The 17,057-nt window shown below is 36.6% G+C and overlaps 1 long non-coding RNA gene across 1 annotated transcript; it reads right to left on the reverse strand.

Annotated features, from left to right (window-relative positions):
* Positions 1-1,265: 1,265 nt before the first annotated feature.
* Positions 1,266-15,981, reverse strand: LOC124854954. Its single transcript, XR_007034889.1, has 3 exons — positions 15,950-15,981; positions 14,458-14,548; positions 1,266-1,339 (listed from the first exon to the last, which is right to left on the reverse strand). It is a non-coding gene; the product is annotated as an uncharacterized LOC124854954 (long non-coding RNA).
* Between the last annotated feature and the right edge of the window lie 1,076 nt (positions 15,982-17,057).

Here is a 17,057-nt window from a genome sequence, read left to right on the forward strand (position 1 = left end):
TTTCTTTCTCTGCTACTGCTCGATTAATGTCAGCCACAACCACACAGTAGAACAACTTCCAACAATCTGGACGAGGCATATTAAATATCAGTTAATTATGAACAATTAATTATCAGTGCTTGTAATAAATTTCAGTTTCCAGGATAATACATACATACAATATTAAATACACAACAGTAGTAAATGTGAATAAGTGACCTTTTTCCACATGTTGTCTCTGTTTTGTTACGGTCTCCATTTCCTGGAAGGTCCAGCTATGTGACATGCTGGGAGAAGATCCTGTTAGGCAACCTGACAGTCACGCATTCCACTAAGGGCCAGTACTGTCTCACTGCATCTATCTCATCGTTTGAGGCACTTATGTATTTGACAATTTTCACTTAGCTCTTCAGCCTGAAATAGATTAATAAAAATATTGAATTATATTTACACGCACATTCAAAGTATGAAGAACAGTGAAACACTATCATTGAAAGAAATAAAGACAAAGGGTTAAAATTTGATAATTAAACCTGAAGACGAGACAAAAGTAAAATTTAACTGATAATGAACACTTAGGTATTTTATTATTTATATATATCAATATTTTTAAACCTAAACAACCTTCACGGTGAACGAGTGTAGAGAAATTAATTAGCTCCTGTTTTAATGGTTTTAGTTGCATACATGCTTTTGAGTAGAACTAAGAATACACTTTGTATTAGTTGAAACGTAATGAGCTGACTTAATATAACTGTTAAAAGACCAACACAAAATCCAAACTTCTGACTCAGTGCAAAATATAAATAAAATACATATATCGCTACTTAATGAGTCACATTTCAACGCTTTTCTTGTTCAAGTGAGGAATTCGTGAATTTTTGAAATATTTGTTGTCCATGAGTTCGCCAACAGATTTGATTTTCCAATCTTCTCTGTACAGTGCTGTCAGCTTTCACGAGCATCATCATCATCATCATCCATAGAAGATTCTTGTAAAAACCACAACTCCTCTTTCCAATCCTAATAAAGAAATTAATTATCAGGTTAGTTGAATTAAATGGCATATAATGTCTGGCACCTGTATATTTGCAGCTACAATGTAACTTTTCAACTTGTAAAAAAAGTAAAGATCAACATACTCAATTCTTTTAATGAACTCAATTTCTGCCTCATACTTTTGCTGTCGTTGTTTGCCTCCACTTTGAACGTGACTGAGGTGCATGCACACACCTCCAGAGAGGGCAGAAGATTGGCTCCTCTCCAACGATGGCATTTATCAAAGAGCTCTTCCATTCCCGGTTCTTCCAAAGACACCGACCAGCTTCCTTTTCTTGTCTCCAAATCAGAGATTTTATTCCTGTTGTACATAAGTTTAATTATGGGCATTGGCTTTATTAGAAATAACTTCAACTTTATTCAAAATGGCACTTGAAACACAACATTATTGATCCAAAGTGCTTTACAACACAAAACAACAGTGAAATTAAAACAAGAACAACAATATTGTCATTATAATAATCACCTACACCAATAATAACACACACATACAACCATTTAGGCACATTGAAAGGCTAATGAATAAAATATTTTCAGATTACTATTACAAGTTTCAGGAGGATCGATGATGGAAAGGGAGAGAGTTCCAGAGGAATCCAATTTTACTACCATCACAAAAATAATTGCAGCAATTGCCACATAGTTCAAAAAAGTTGTACTTAGTACTCAGTGTCTGAATTAATCATGGACATGTTTTGGATGGAACATCAACCAGTCAGACTACCATCTCACATCTTTAAAAGGCCCCATGCACTTGTACTCTTGGTGATTGCCATCATGTATTTGTTACAACAAACATGACTCAGTACGTGCTCATTAGTTTTACTTCAGGACCAAAATGAAAATGACAGATAATATTGCTACTGCTTTAAATATAATTTGTTACTGTAGTGGGAATATAGTTTTAGAACATATAGCCAGGATTGGGTGAAATATCCCTTGTATGTTTGAAGGTCTTCTTGCACAAGTTGGGTGATACCAACTGCCTGTAGTTGTTAGGTAGATGTTAGTGACCACCAACAGTTGTCAGGGACAGATCATCAGTAGTGTATCTAGTATCAACAGTTGTTTTGGCCCTAAAATCACAAGAGCCCTCTTCTTAAGACAGCCCACCACAGGTTGATCAGACCTGGGTGTATGTTCCTAATATCTTGGGGCCCAGTTAAGACTGTTCCTACTGATCAAGAGACATTGGCTGCAGCGTTTCTTGGGCAGTTTCTTTTATGGTCTGGTGCGCAGGGCTTGTTCGTGGATTCCTAGATCTTTGAGCAACGATGGTGGATGTTGCATTACGAATTCTGCAGCCAACTCCACAGGGCGAACTATTGCTTTCCAGCCTCAAGTGTTCGCCATAGATGCCATTTTGCATACCGCAGCCTTTCCTCTCATTCGCTTTGTCAACAGCATCGTCCCAGGGTACTGTCAATTCTATTAAGTGACAATGCTGGAGGGTGTTGGACCTGAGTACCAGGTCTGGTCTTTTGGATGGTGGTGATGATGTGTGATGGGACTTTTTAGCTGCTGGTCTAAATCCACCAGCATTTCCTGTCTCGGCATGCTCCAACTGCCCACTCCTGGTCAGTGGAGGAGGCCTCGCTGCCTTGTTCCCCTTCTCGAACAAAAGGTGTCTTTGGAACTGCGCTCTGTGTTTTGGATGGGTGCAAGGGTATTGGGTACAGTTCTTTGTTTCAATAGTTGCCAGGCATTTGAGTACTTGGTTGTGTCTCCACGTATACCTACCTTGTGAGAGACTTACTTCTACAACATGTGAGGATGTGTTTGAGGGTAGCTCGGGTTGAGTATAGTGAGCAGGAGGACTTCATTCAGCCACTGCTGAGGTTTCAATGAAAGTAGCTTCTGCCTGTTTCATTTCCCCACTGCCCTGTTTTGCCTGAGTGACAGCCTGAGCACATCTTGTTGCCTCTCCTGCCGGACTTCCAGGCCTACCAACTTTCGGCATTCTGATGGTGGTACCTTGTTCCAAAAAGGCCTACTCCTGACTCAGGGCCTAAACCGCCCTTCCTTGTTGAACATGGCTCAAAACGTCAGCATGCTGGAGTGCTGCCTTGCCTGTTGAGTTGTTACTTTTGGTGTCCATTTCATTCCTGTTGTCAGAGATAGAAATTACTACTAGGAAATCATTGAGCTCTGTCTTCATCTTGAAGTTTCATCTGACGACTTTCATTATGTCTTTCACGGCATTATGGATTCCTCTCACAATACAAAGTAAAGCTATTAAGTATGGACCCATGAACTATTGTTTCCAAAATTTGCACAATGAGAAACAAAGTGCCTCATCAGACTTTGACACCGATCACAGTAAAAAAGAAATTTCAAGAAAATAAAAGATCTGTTTGTATCTATTTCGGCTCATTGAAATGAGGCTGCCAGACTGCCACATTTCAAACAGGAGTGTATGAGGCTGTGGTCAACATAATACATGCAGAGCAAAATAGAAATAATTATTTTATGTTATACGGTTAGAATAACTGGAGTATTCGCTTTTTGACTGTTTTTGAAAAAGCCCTAACTCTGTCAAAAATTGTTTGGCCCACAATGATTGACAAATGTAGAAAGTATCTTAGCTGACTTGAGAGATCTATAGACAGGCTGTGACTTTTCAAAGAAGCTGATTTTTTTTAATGTTTTAATTAAAATAAAAACCTTAGGTAAGGATGTTTCTCTATCTTAATTTAAGACAAAGTTCTATTTTTGAAGAAATTGTGCCTATCTGTGAAAAAAGATATCTTTATTAAAGCTCTTAAAATAAATTAAGAAATTTGTTATATTTGTTTCTTGGGGAAAGCCACCAGATCATCTGTATTTTTCTCAGCTCTGATTTAACTTATTTAATTCCTAAATTTAATAGATTTCATGAATAATATCACATAATAAATAAATACAGTTTGATTCAATGAGAAAATCATAATATTTGAGAATTTTAGAAAAAGTCAAAATGATTTAACAGTAAAGAAAAAAATGTTTTTAGGTATTAAGCAGTAAGAAGTTCGCTGGAGATCCACTCATTTAGGATCTAAAATCTGAACTACATAATTGTTTTTAGAAACCTGAAACGACTTTTTTGTCAGTCAATAGATGTGTTAAGATTATGATATTTGAAGGTTGATATTGTTGAGGATCTAATATAAATACCTGCTGCAGAGTTGTACCGCTTACGTTTAACACTTGGTGACTGGCATTGGCTGGACTCCTCTCTAGATCCATATCCATGTTTCCTTGTTTATTATATACATATATATATAAAGGAAGCAAGAAAATGGTTGTTACAAGTCTTCCTCAAACTATTGAAATGTTGTCTCTGTATAGATAATATGATAAGATTCAAGAGAGTCATTTGTATCATTTGTCACTGTGATGAAACCTGAGAACGAATGATATATTTGACTCTAAAACATTCAATCAAGAAACATCACAACAAAAAGAAGAAATTTGCTATTTTTACTTGAAATTAAGAAGTGCAATTTATTTGTAAAGAAGACATTGTCCAGCAAATACTACAATATAATCTTGTATGACTGCAATAAATCGGTTCAGATTACACTTAACTGTGCAAAACTGTATGTAACTTATTTGAGTAGCTGAATTCAAGGTTTCCTGTTTTAAGGGTAGTTGTGTTATATTTAGTAATGATAGAAAAACATTCATAATCGATAACATGGTAAAACATTTATAAAACTCTTTGTGTCCAATGAGGCATCAAAATATTAAACCTTTTAACACAAGTTCATGCTCTTTCCTGTCATATCCACTAGTATTTGTTTAAATCGTCTTAACAGTGCAGAATATTAATTTTTAATAAATTGAATTGTCGTTGACTGTTTTCCTTGGTCCAACTTTTGGGATCAATTCTTTGATCTTCTTCATCCTCAAGATTGTAAAGTGGGCCCTATTGATTTCTTTGATCTGTACAAATATTCAGGTAAAACAAATTGTTATTATCATTAGGAGCCAAACGGGTGTTGGCACATTTGGTAGTTTGATCTGGAAAGGACACAACCCTGCTACAATATGGTTACTAGATCATTGCATATTTGATTTCTTTGTTGACTTGATTTTAATAGCTTATTGTATCAGATAATTCTTTCAATTAATACACTACAGAACAATTGGTCTTATCAAGCCAATGAATGTGTCCTATGTGGAAACAGTGGTTTTATTACAGTTTCTGCTACTAGAACACAGACTATGTGTGCACTGAGACTAATATGTCAGTATTAAACTCTGCAACAAAGGTGCATACTTTTATGTCTGTGTTAGTCTGTGATTCATTAATATATCTTGTGCTCCCCCAAAGATACATGGTTAGTACTTTACCTTAAAAGTCTCTCACTAACCTGCTGAGACCCCACTCACTTAGTTTGTACATAATCAAATCATCCATGTCCAAGAAAAGATACTGAAATGGGAAAACAAATAGTGAATCGGCCATTGTTGCTTTGATATTACTGAAACGTAGTCGATTGAATAATGATGAGGAAAAACAAAATCCATTGAAAAGTACATTAACCTAAATAACCAACTGTTTAAACTGCACTTGTGTGATATTTATCTGTGAGGTATCAACATATATTAAATCATACTCACAACTAGACCATCGCCAGAAAGGTTGGGCATAACTTTGAGGATTTAGCATGCAAACAAAACAGAACCTAAAACACCTTGAAAACAGCTACACCAGTTCATTTGAGCAGCCCTGCTACCATCCATCCACATCGCATGATACTTCCACCAGTGTTGTGAACCACAAAGCTGGGTAACTTTCGTTTACACCAGTCAAGAGTTGCAAACACAGTGATCAGTTAACCAGATACCATACGTGTGCGTAAGAGGGGAAATACCATATTAATTATGTTAAACCATACAGGCTATACAGGAGGAGACAGGCTGATCTTCTGTTACCTCTTCTAAAACAACAGAATCCGTGGTTTTATGTTTCCATTAAATTATTGATTCGTTTGTCAAAGCAAAGCAGACAAAATAGTGAAGTCCGTTTCTACACACACTGTTTGATGTAGTATCTTCATACATTTACTGGTGAATATAATGCAACTGGAAAGTTGTTGTACTTTACATGTTCCCAGATCCTATATAATGCAGCCAAATATGAATTCCAGTTGAGACTCGCTTCACCAGCCTCCGCCCTCTGCCCAGTTGTAAGATCTGCAATTAAAGGATAGCTCACTGAAAATGAAAATTCACCATTATCTATCTATTTTTCAGGATGTTTAAATGAAGCCTCATAAAATCTGTAGCGAATCAAACACTAAATAAACTTCATGTACTGATCAGGTCCTGATAACTTGTGAAGAGTGTTCATTAGTTAATGTGGGAGCAGGTCAGCAGGAGAGAGGAGGAGGACACAGGAAACTCCAGCTCGGTACAAACCAACCGTCTGATCTGGCAGGTCCACACATAGACATCAAAGGGGGCTTGAGCTCGTGCCCTTTTTCTTTAAATAAATGAATGTTATACTCCAACGAATATAGGGTTATAATGTTTAAAAACGGACTTTGACGAGTTCCGACTGATCACAAGTTATTAGGACACGTACAGGACTGACGTTTACTTTGTGTTTGTTTGATTCAGATTCCAGACTTTGAGAAACATGTTTAAACCTGCGACACAACACGAGACATCACGTGATGCACAGAGTCAGGACGTCAACTTCACTGTTGCAGAAGAAGCGACGCCCTGTTCATCCAGGAACATAAAATGAATTCAGCAGTTTTTTTCTAAAGATCAGTGCTAAGTGAAGTATGAAGAGTAACTGGTTGACCTGCGGAGTAATGCGCCTCAGTGCAGTGGCGCTGCTAAGGGGGGGCCAGGTGGGGTCACCTTGATACAGCAAAGGCTAAATCACAGTTTGTCCTTTTAAGCTTTAGGTGCAGCACACAAGTCTAAACTATATGAATGTCAAATCAGTGTGAAGAGCACTGACCACTGTCATAGACTTACTGTTATAGTCACCATAGACTGTATATAAAGATACACACGTTAAAATATAGCAGGGTTATATTTAGATACTATTGTCTTATAAGACAAACACTAGTTGTGTGTGTGAGAGAGCAGCATGGTACATGTGAGAGAGTATAGAAGTGTGTGGCATAGAGTATGATGGTGCCATGTGAGAGATACAGAGTGTGTGAGAGAGTACATGGTACATGTAAGAGAGTATAGAAGTGTGTGATAGAGTATGACAGCATGGCAGAGTATAGAAGTGTGTGTGATAGAGTATGATGGTACATGTAAGAGAGTATAGTAGCATGTGGTGATAGATATGATACACATGGGTAGATATAGTATGTGTAGAGATATGATGGTCTGTGAGCCCACATGAATTATCTCTCAAAAGGGCTCTCTTATTTCTCAGCACAATTGACTATTAGATACCATGTTATTGTGTTTCTGCATGAATCAAAATTGTTCTCATTTGTTTTTAACCCACATTCCACACTGGAGTAACACCAACGAAAACCTTTAGAGACATGCTTCATGAACTACAGAGAAACTGGGTTTGTTTATTTTAAGTAATAAAACATTTTCATCCCCATTTATAGACCATCCATGTGTCTGCATGTTCTGTTTTCTTGCATGAATCATTCTGCGCTTGATAACCTGCACAACCTCTATCCTCCAACTTTCCTGTACTGAGATTGTTTGGCCTGAAGAGAGAAAACATTTTCAATTCAATAACATTTTAATCAGATATATAATGACAATAAACACAAGCCAAATAATACAATAGATTTTTGGTGTCCAGCCAGTAACACAAGATAAACAAAATTGAGCCAAAATAAGTGAAGTCTCGCCATACTGCAGGTGACATTTTTCACACTTCCTTTTCTGCCTCCAGAACACACCAATAATCATTTATCCAATATATTTAGCAAGATCAAAAGATAAAAAGTAGAATAAACAAAAATCATCTGAGATCATTACTCAAAAGCAGAGTTTATGTTCAACCCAGCCTATAATTAAAACTGGGTATTCAAGATCTAAGATTCACGTTAAACATCCAATCAGGAGCACTCATGTGCCAATCAAGCAACCATAAAAGAAACTAATAAAATCATTAATAGAAAAAATATGAAAGCGTATTATCAGTGGAAAACAGTTTACTGGCCCAGTGGCAAGATCTGTAGCATTTTCACCACAATAACCTGGTTTGAATCGAGACTGTGGACTCTGCATGTCAGCCACCTTCCTTGGACTATGATCAGTTCATGATGAAAGTTCTCATGTCAAAAAACCATTAAAATCGCTAGATGTAATGTACAAAAACAAAGTCAAAAGTACACCAAAAGAGAACAAAGGATAATATCTTGATGAAAATGTGTATTATAGTTGTGTAATGTGTATTTTGTTGTGTTATTCTTTGTAATGCGTTGTCATTGTTTGTCATTGAGCAGTAAGGAACATCTGTCGGTGCTCAGTTTGGATTTGGGCTGGCTTCAGGTGACTGTAGAATGTCTCCACTAAGTCAAGCTCTACTGAAACATCTAAAAACCAAACAAACAAATGCTTATTGGGTAAAATATGCACATTATCAATAACGATACAATGAATAATTCTATCATGATATGTTTTCTACCTGGGAATGAGCAGTCATCTGTCCAGAGTGACAGCTCGATTGATTCCATCAGGGTTTCCTCCAGATTTTTCAAGATTTTCCCCTAAATCAAACCATAGGTATTACTTTTCACTCACACAGCCAAATTATGTGTTTAAGATTTGTTGAATCATACATGCATTAACTGTTTAGATGTGTTTTTAGATTCAGACAGTGACTGGAGCAAAAGCATCTTTCAGAACGATACACACACCACTTGAACATTATTACCTCGAATTGAAGATAAAGATATGAAATCTGACATACCTTCAACTCTTTTAGTTGCTTCAGCATGTTGTCTTTCGCCATCTGAAACATAGTGTCCTTTTTATCATGTACATGGTCCTGAATGGTGCGCCTCATGTTTTCCAGTGAGCCGGTTCCTGTAATCGTGTTGCTACTTACAATAAAACACTAATGTCAAAACCCATGTTTCTGTAAAATCATGATGCAAATGTGCATTATTTTAACCACAGGTTGTACATGCTATGATCTTCTTTATCACCTGTATAGCATTTCTGCATGTTTTCCTCGATTGTTGCTGTCAGACTGCTGTAGACTGTTTTCTTATCCTCCCGGATGATTTCTTTGAGTTTTGTCTTGAGTTTGTCCTCCTGAGAGAGAGAGAGAGAGCGAGAGAGAGAGCGAGAGAGAGAGCGAGAGAGAGAGAGAGAGAGAGAGAGAGAGAGGGGGAGAGAGAGAGAGAGAGAGAGAGAGAGAGAGAGAGAGAGAGAGAGAGAGAGAGAGCATCTTCAACGTGTTATTGTATACCTTTAAAAAGATATAAAAATAAAAAGTAGAGCTCAACACAATAAAAAAAATGTATAAGGGAAACCGACACAGGTGTCTCACACACACACACACACAAACACACACACACCTCTGTCTTGAGAAAATGCATTTGAAGATCAACATCTTTGTAGGTTTTAATCATCCCCTCTGTGTCCAGTGAAAACAAATCAATGGCGCCATTGAATGGTCCACTTTTATCTTCATTTCTGAAAAAGTTGAAATGCTTCCATTATATAATACATCCTTTATACAATTAAACTTTGAAAATAATGAATGTCGTCACTGTAATTTCTCACGGGAAGGTCTTCCTGAATTCCTCATCAATGCTGCCTGTCAGTTCTGAACTTAAAGTCATGTTGATGTTCTTTTTCCTTCCATTCTTTGCTTTGAAGACGCCATTTTTCTTAACAGCAAACTTCAATCTGTTGTGGAAGCCAATACCTGTTTCTCTTGGCTGGGAGGAGAAAAAATATTTTATCATAAATATATTATTCAAATAGATATGAAGTGTAAAATAAGTTGTTAAATTAAAGTATAAATACATACAGGATGTAACAGGGACTTCAGATGTCCTTTGCATGAATGTTGTGATTCTTCAACCCCCTCAGTGAGGCATTGTTCAAAAGTCCTGTAAATCTCATTGATTGTTTTTTGGAGTACTTTGAGTTCATGCCGCATCTTTTCTTCAAGGACGCTGAAAGCCTGCATTTTACTGTCAGCCTGAAATAAAACACAAATTCATTTGAATTGATGAAATTTACACTAGTTCTGATTTTGAACATTCTGAAGAAAAAACAAAAATCAGGTGGGTAGGAAGGACCTGTGAGATTCTTTCAACATTGGTTTGGCATTAAAACAAAGTTATTTCACTTTTCCATGTTTAAACTGTGCATTTGAGCATATACTTCATTTGATGTTCATGTTATTTTCTGGGAATATAAATGCCAATGAGGAGATTGTAAAATACAATGACACAGGTTTCATTACTTCGATCTTACCACTCCCCTGCATCTTGTCCCTTGCATCAGAGAGAGAATCCCACGAGCCCAGACACATAGTTTAATGCCTCTTGAGTGATTGTTATTTTAGACTTGCAGAACATCCCGAAGTTTGGGAATTTCTATTAATAAAAAAAAACACAGTTTTCTTTTAAAAATTTTATATTTCATACTTTGGGTCATACTTTAAACTTGACATACAGATGTCATGACATGAAGAAACATTTTACCCACCAGTTTCATCTGGCTGTAGATGTTTGCGTTCAATAAACTCATTGCGGCTCACAGTGAACACTTCGAATGAGAATTGTTTCTGAAAAGAATAAGGGTTTGATGATGAGGCAGGCTTGAATTCAGGACAATCTTTGTTGATCAGATTTTCTGTTGGTCTGCAGAAACTCACGCCGCATTGCAGTATTGTTTGAATTCTATGCTCACTTTGCGCTTGGCTACTTGGTTTCTTTTGAGCACAACATCACGGACAGCAGTCTTGACCACAAGAAAAGTTTTAGTAAATGAAACAGTCTTTGGACTGGGGAACTGTAAAGAGCTTCTAGACCATCTGATATAAACTCTGGATTTTATGTGCAAGGTAGATTCTAATTACTCATTGCCTTATCATTTACAGTTATTCTCAATGCTGACACTAGGTCTGCTCAACCGCAGCACACAAGGTCAACAGAAAGTCATACTTTTGAATCTTAAATGACTTACTGATCATCAACATCATCAGACTTGGTGCAGATGAAGTGAATGCGCTGACACTCGCCACCATTTCCCATCAGGCTATTGGCATTTGCAGGATCTCCTAAGTTTTTCTACACTGCTCGATTAATGTCAGCCACAATCCACACAGTAGAACAACTTCCAACCATCTGACGAGGCATATTATCAAGTTAATTATGAACAATTAATTATCAGTGCTTTGTGAATAATTTCATAGTTTCCAGATAATATACATACAATATTAAATACAATAAACAGTAGTAAATGTGAATAAGTGACCTTTTTCCACATGTTGTCTCTGCTCTTGTTACGGTCTCCATTTCCTGGAAGGTCCACAAGTGTGACATGCTGGAGAAGATCCTTGTTAGGCAACCTGACAGTCACGCATTCCACTAAGGGCCAGTACTGTCTCACTGCATCTTCTTCCTCGTTTGAGGCACTTACATATTTGACAATTTTGTCACTTAGCTCTTCAGCCTGAAATAAAAAAAAATTAATTGAGTAAAACAATGCAAATAATTATATTTATACACACATTCAAATTATGAAGAAGAGTGAAACACTATCATTGAAAGAAATAAAGACAAAGGTTTAAAATTTGATAATTAAACCTGAAGACGAGACAAAAGTAACATTTTAAGTGATAATGAACACTTAGGTATTTTATTATTTCTATAAATATATCAATATTTTAAACTTAAACAACCTTACACGGTTGAACGAGTGTAGAGAAATGAATTAGGTCCTGTTTTAATGGTTTTAGTTGCATACATGCTTTTGAGTAGAACTAAAAATATACTTTGAATTAGTTAAAACGTAATGACCTGACTTAATATAACTGTTAAAAGACCAACACAAAAGCCAAACTTCTGACTCAGTGTGCAAAATATAAATAAAATACATATAAATCTATATAAATACTTTTTTCATGTTACTTACAGATTCACATTTCAATGTTTTCTTGTTCCAAGTGAGGAATTCAGGAATTTCTCTGAAATATTTCCTGTCCATGAGTTCTTCAACAGATTTTGATTTCCAATCTTCTCTGTACAGTGCTGTCAGCTTTTCACGAGCATCATCATCATCATCATCCAGAAGATTCTTGTAAAACCACAACTCCTCTTTCCAGTCCTAATAAATAAATGAATTATCAGGTTAGTTGAATTAAATGGCATATAATGTCTGGCACCTGTATATTTGCAGCTACAATGTAACTTTTCAACTTGTAAAAAGTAAAGATCAACATACTCACCTCTTTTTTAATGAACTCAATTTCTGCCTCATACTTTTTGCTGTCGTTGTTTGCCTCCACTTTGAACGTGACTGAGGTGCATGCACACACACTTCCAGAGGGCAGAAGATTCTTCTCTCCAACGATGGCATTTATCAAAGAGTTTTTTCCAGCCCCGGGTTCTTCCAAAGACACCGAATTAGCCTTTTCTTTGTCTCCAAATCAGAGATTTTATTCCTGTTGTACATAAGTTTAATTATGGGTTCATTGGTTTTATTAGAAATAACTTCAACTTAAATCAAATGGCACTTGAAAAACAACATTATTGATCCAAAAGTGCAAAACAACAGTGAAATTAAAAACAAGAACAAAAATATTGTCATTATAATAATCACTACCTGCCACCCAATAACAACAATACACAACCATTAGGCACATTGAAAGGCTAATGAATAAAACGTGTTTTCAGATTACTATTACAAGTTTCAGGGGAGGATCGGATGATGGAAAGGGAGAGAGTTCCAGAGGGAATCCAGTTTTACTACCATCACAAAAATAATTGCAGCACCAAGCACATAGTTCAAAAAAGTTGTACTTAGTACTCAGTGTCTGAATTAATCATGGACGTGTTTTGGATGGAACATCAACCAGTCAGACTACCATCTCACATTCCTTTAAAAGGCCTCATGCACTTGTACCTTGGTGGATTGCCATCATGTATTTGTCATAACAAACATGACTCAGTACGTGCTCATTAGTTTTACTCAGGACCAAATGAAAATGACAGATAATATTGTTACTGCTTTAAATATAATTTGTTACTGTAGTGGAATATAGTTTTAGAACATAGGACAGGATTGTGAATATCCCTTGTATGTTTGAAGGTCTTCTGCACAAGTTAAGATACCAACTGCCAGAAGTTGTTAGCAGATGTTATTGACCACCAACAGTTGTCAGGGACAGATCATCAGTAGTGTATCTAGCATCAACAGTTGTTTTGGCCTTAAAATCACAAGAGCCCTTCTTCTAAGACAGCCCACCACAGGTTGATCAGACCTGGGTGTATGTTCCTAACATCTTGGGGCCCAGTTAAGACTGTTCCTACTGATCAAGAGACATTGGCTGCAGAGTTCTGCAGTTTCTTTTATGGTCTGGTGCAGGGCTTGTTCGTGGATTCCCAGATCTTTGAGCAACGTGATGGTGGATGTTGCATTACGACCCCTGCAGCCAACCTCCACAGGGCGAACTATTGCCATTTCTGGCATCTATGGCATCTGGCATCTCATTCGCTTTGTCAACAGCATCCTCCCAGGGTACTGTAAATTCTATTAAGTAGACAACGTTGATGGTGTTGGACCAGAGTACCAGGTCTGGTCTTTGGATGGTGGTGACAATGTGTGATGGGACTTTTAGCGGCTAGTCTACATCCATCAGCATTTCCCAGTCTCGGGCATGCTCCAACTGCCCACTCCTGGTCAGTGGAGGAGGCCCTCGCTGTCCCTGTTCCCCTTCTCAGACAAAAGGTTTCTTTGGAACTGCGCTCTGTGTTTTGGATGGCAAGGCATTGGTGGCAGTTCTCTTTGTTTCAATAGTTGCTGCCAGGCATTTGAGTATGTGGTTGTGTCTCCATGTATACCTACCTTGTGTGAGACTTACTTTACAGCATGTGAGAATGTGTTTGAGGGTAGCTCGGGTTGAGCATAGTGAGCAGGATGGATCTTCATTCAGCCACTGCTGGAGGTTTCGTAATGAAAGCAGGAAGCTTCTGCCTGTTTCCATTTCCCACTGCCCCTGTTTTGCCTGAGTGACAGCCTGAGCACATCTTGTTGCCTCCTCCTGCTGGACATCCAGGCCTACCAACTTTCGGCATTCTGATGGTGGTACCTTGTTCCAAAAAGGCCTACTCTGACATCGGCCTAAACCGCCCCTTCCTTGTTGAACATGGCCCACAACGTTAGCATGCTCGATTGCTGCCTTTGCCTGTTGAGTTGTTACTTTTGGTGTCCATTTCAGTCCTGTTGTCAGAGATAGAAATTACTTACTTCAGGAAACCATTGAGCTTTGTCTTCTCTTCATTTTGAAGTTTCATCTCGACTTCTTTCATTATGTCTTTCACTGTACACATGGATTCCTCTGCCAAATACAAAGTAAAAAAACATTAAGCAGGACCCATGAACTATTGTTTCCAAAATTTGCACAATGAGAAAACAAAGTGCCTCATCAGACTTTGACACCGACCACACTGCAAAAAAAGGAATTTAAAAAAAGAACAGTAATCTTGTTAAGCATGTTTTGCAGCAAATATTGAGCAAATTTTAACCACAAACTCCTTTGTTTCCTTTATTTTAGGTTTCAGGCCATTTGAACAAATTCATCATTTTAAAATTACATCAAATAATTGTATCTATTTTCATTTCATTGAAAATGAGTGCTGCCAGACTGCCACATTTCAAACAGGAGGGCGAGGTCAGGTCAACATAATACATGCAGAGCAAAATAGAAATAATTATTGTAATGTTATACGGTTAGAATAACTGGAGTATTTTTTTTTTGACTGTTTTTGAAAAAGCCCTAACTCTGTCGAAAATTGCTTCTTAGTCTGTCAATGATTGACAATGTAGAAAGTGGTCTTGTCCTGAATGAGAGACGATAGATGGTTCTGACTTTTCAAAGAAGCTGAATTTTTGTAATGTTTTAATTAAAATAAAAAACCTGAAGTAAGATTGTTTCACTGGTCTTAATTTAAGACAAAGTTGTTGTTTTTGAAGAAATTGTGTCTTATTTTAAGACTTATTAGGCTGATTCTCAATCTTACATCAGTTATATTTTTTTAATTCTGCTCCTTCAGGAAAAGATTTCTTATCAAAGCCTTAAAATTAATTAAAAAATTAGTTATATTGTTTCTTGGGGTGCCCACTAGATCAGCCGGTATTTTTTCTCAGTCTTGATTTAACTTTACTTGACTTAAATTTAATAGATTTCATGAATAATATCATAATATTACAAGAATAAAGTTTTGATTCAATGAAAAAAAACATAATATTTGAGAATTAAATAAAAATAAGTCATAACATTTTAACAGTAAAGAAAAAAATAGTTTTTCGGTATTAAGCAGCAAGAAGTTCGCTGGAGATCCACTCATTTAGGATCCAAAATCTTGAACCAATATAATTGTTTCTTTAGAAACTCCGAAACGCCTTTTAATAACAATAGATGTAAGCGATGATTACCTTACAGTCAACAACCATCAAACATTTCCTCCTCTACAAAAGAGGCAACTTCCTTCAAGTCTGAGAGGATCTTTCCTCTTTTATTTGTTGGCTTGATACAGGATAATTGGATTAAATGTAACAATATTTGATATATTTCCAACAGGGCTCTTTTTGCAGTGCAGCCAATGACAAAGTATTTTTTGTGGCAAAGATTTAAAAACAGGTATTTGCTATACAAGGACATTTTCATATCAAAGATATTTTTGCATATTTTTATTTTGCATATTGTAGGTTGCTATTGTTGAGGATCTAACATAAATACCTGTTGCAGAGTTGTACCGTTTACGTTTAACACTTGGTGACTGGCATTGGCTGGACTCCTCTCTAGGATCCATATCCATGTTTCCTTGTTTTTTATATACATATATATATAAAGGGAAGCAAGAATAAGGTTGTTACAAGTTCTTCTCAAAATATTGAAATGTGGTCTCTGTGTAGATAATAATACGATAAGATTTAAGATAGCTCACTTGTATCATTTGCTTCACTGGTGGATGGCAAAACCTGAGAATGAACATATATATTTGACTCTTAAAACATTTAATCAAGAAACATCACAACAGAAAGAAGAAATTTGCTATTTTTACTTGAAATTGAGTGAAGCAATTTATTTGTAAAGACATTTTTCAGCAAACACAATAAATATAATCTGTATGACTGCAATAAACGGTTCAGATTACACTTAACTGTGCAAAACTGTATGTAACTTACTTGAGTAGCTGAATTCATGGTTTCCTGTCTTGATGTAGTTGTGTTATAGTTTTTCTAGTAATGATAGAAAACATAATCGATAACAGCAGAGACATTTTTATAAAACTCTATGTGTCCATCTATTGGCATCAGCATTATCAGAACCTTTAACACAAGTTCATGCTCCTTTTCCTGTCATATCCACTAGTATTTGTTTAAATCGTCTTAACAGTGCAGAATATTACCTTTAACAACATGAATTGTTGCTTGAATGTTGTCCTTGGTCCAACTTTTGGGATCAATTCTTTGATCCCTTCATCCTCAAGAATGTAAAAGCGGTCCTTTTTGATTTCATGATCTGTACAAATATTCAGGTGAAACAAATTGTTATTGTTTCATTAGGAGCCAAACGGGTGTTGGCACATTTGTTGGTTTAATCTGAAAGGACATGTCAGTCCCACAGAGTTAACATGGTTGGATTAGGTCATTGCATATTTGATTTCTTGTTGGACTTGATTTATTAGCTTATTGTACTCAGATAATTCTTTCAATTACACACACACCTACAGAACAATCATTCCTATCAAGTGAATGAACGTGTCCTTAAGTGTGTGAAAATGAAATTGGTTTTTATTGCTGGTGCTTCTCATACGTTGTGAACACAGACTATGTGTGCACTG

Source organism: Hippoglossus stenolepis, chromosome 16, assembly GCF_022539355.2.
Source record: "Hippoglossus stenolepis isolate QCI-W04-F060 chromosome 16, HSTE1.2, whole genome shotgun sequence".
Classification (NCBI taxonomy): Eukaryota; Metazoa; Chordata; class Actinopteri; order Pleuronectiformes; family Pleuronectidae; genus Hippoglossus; species Hippoglossus stenolepis.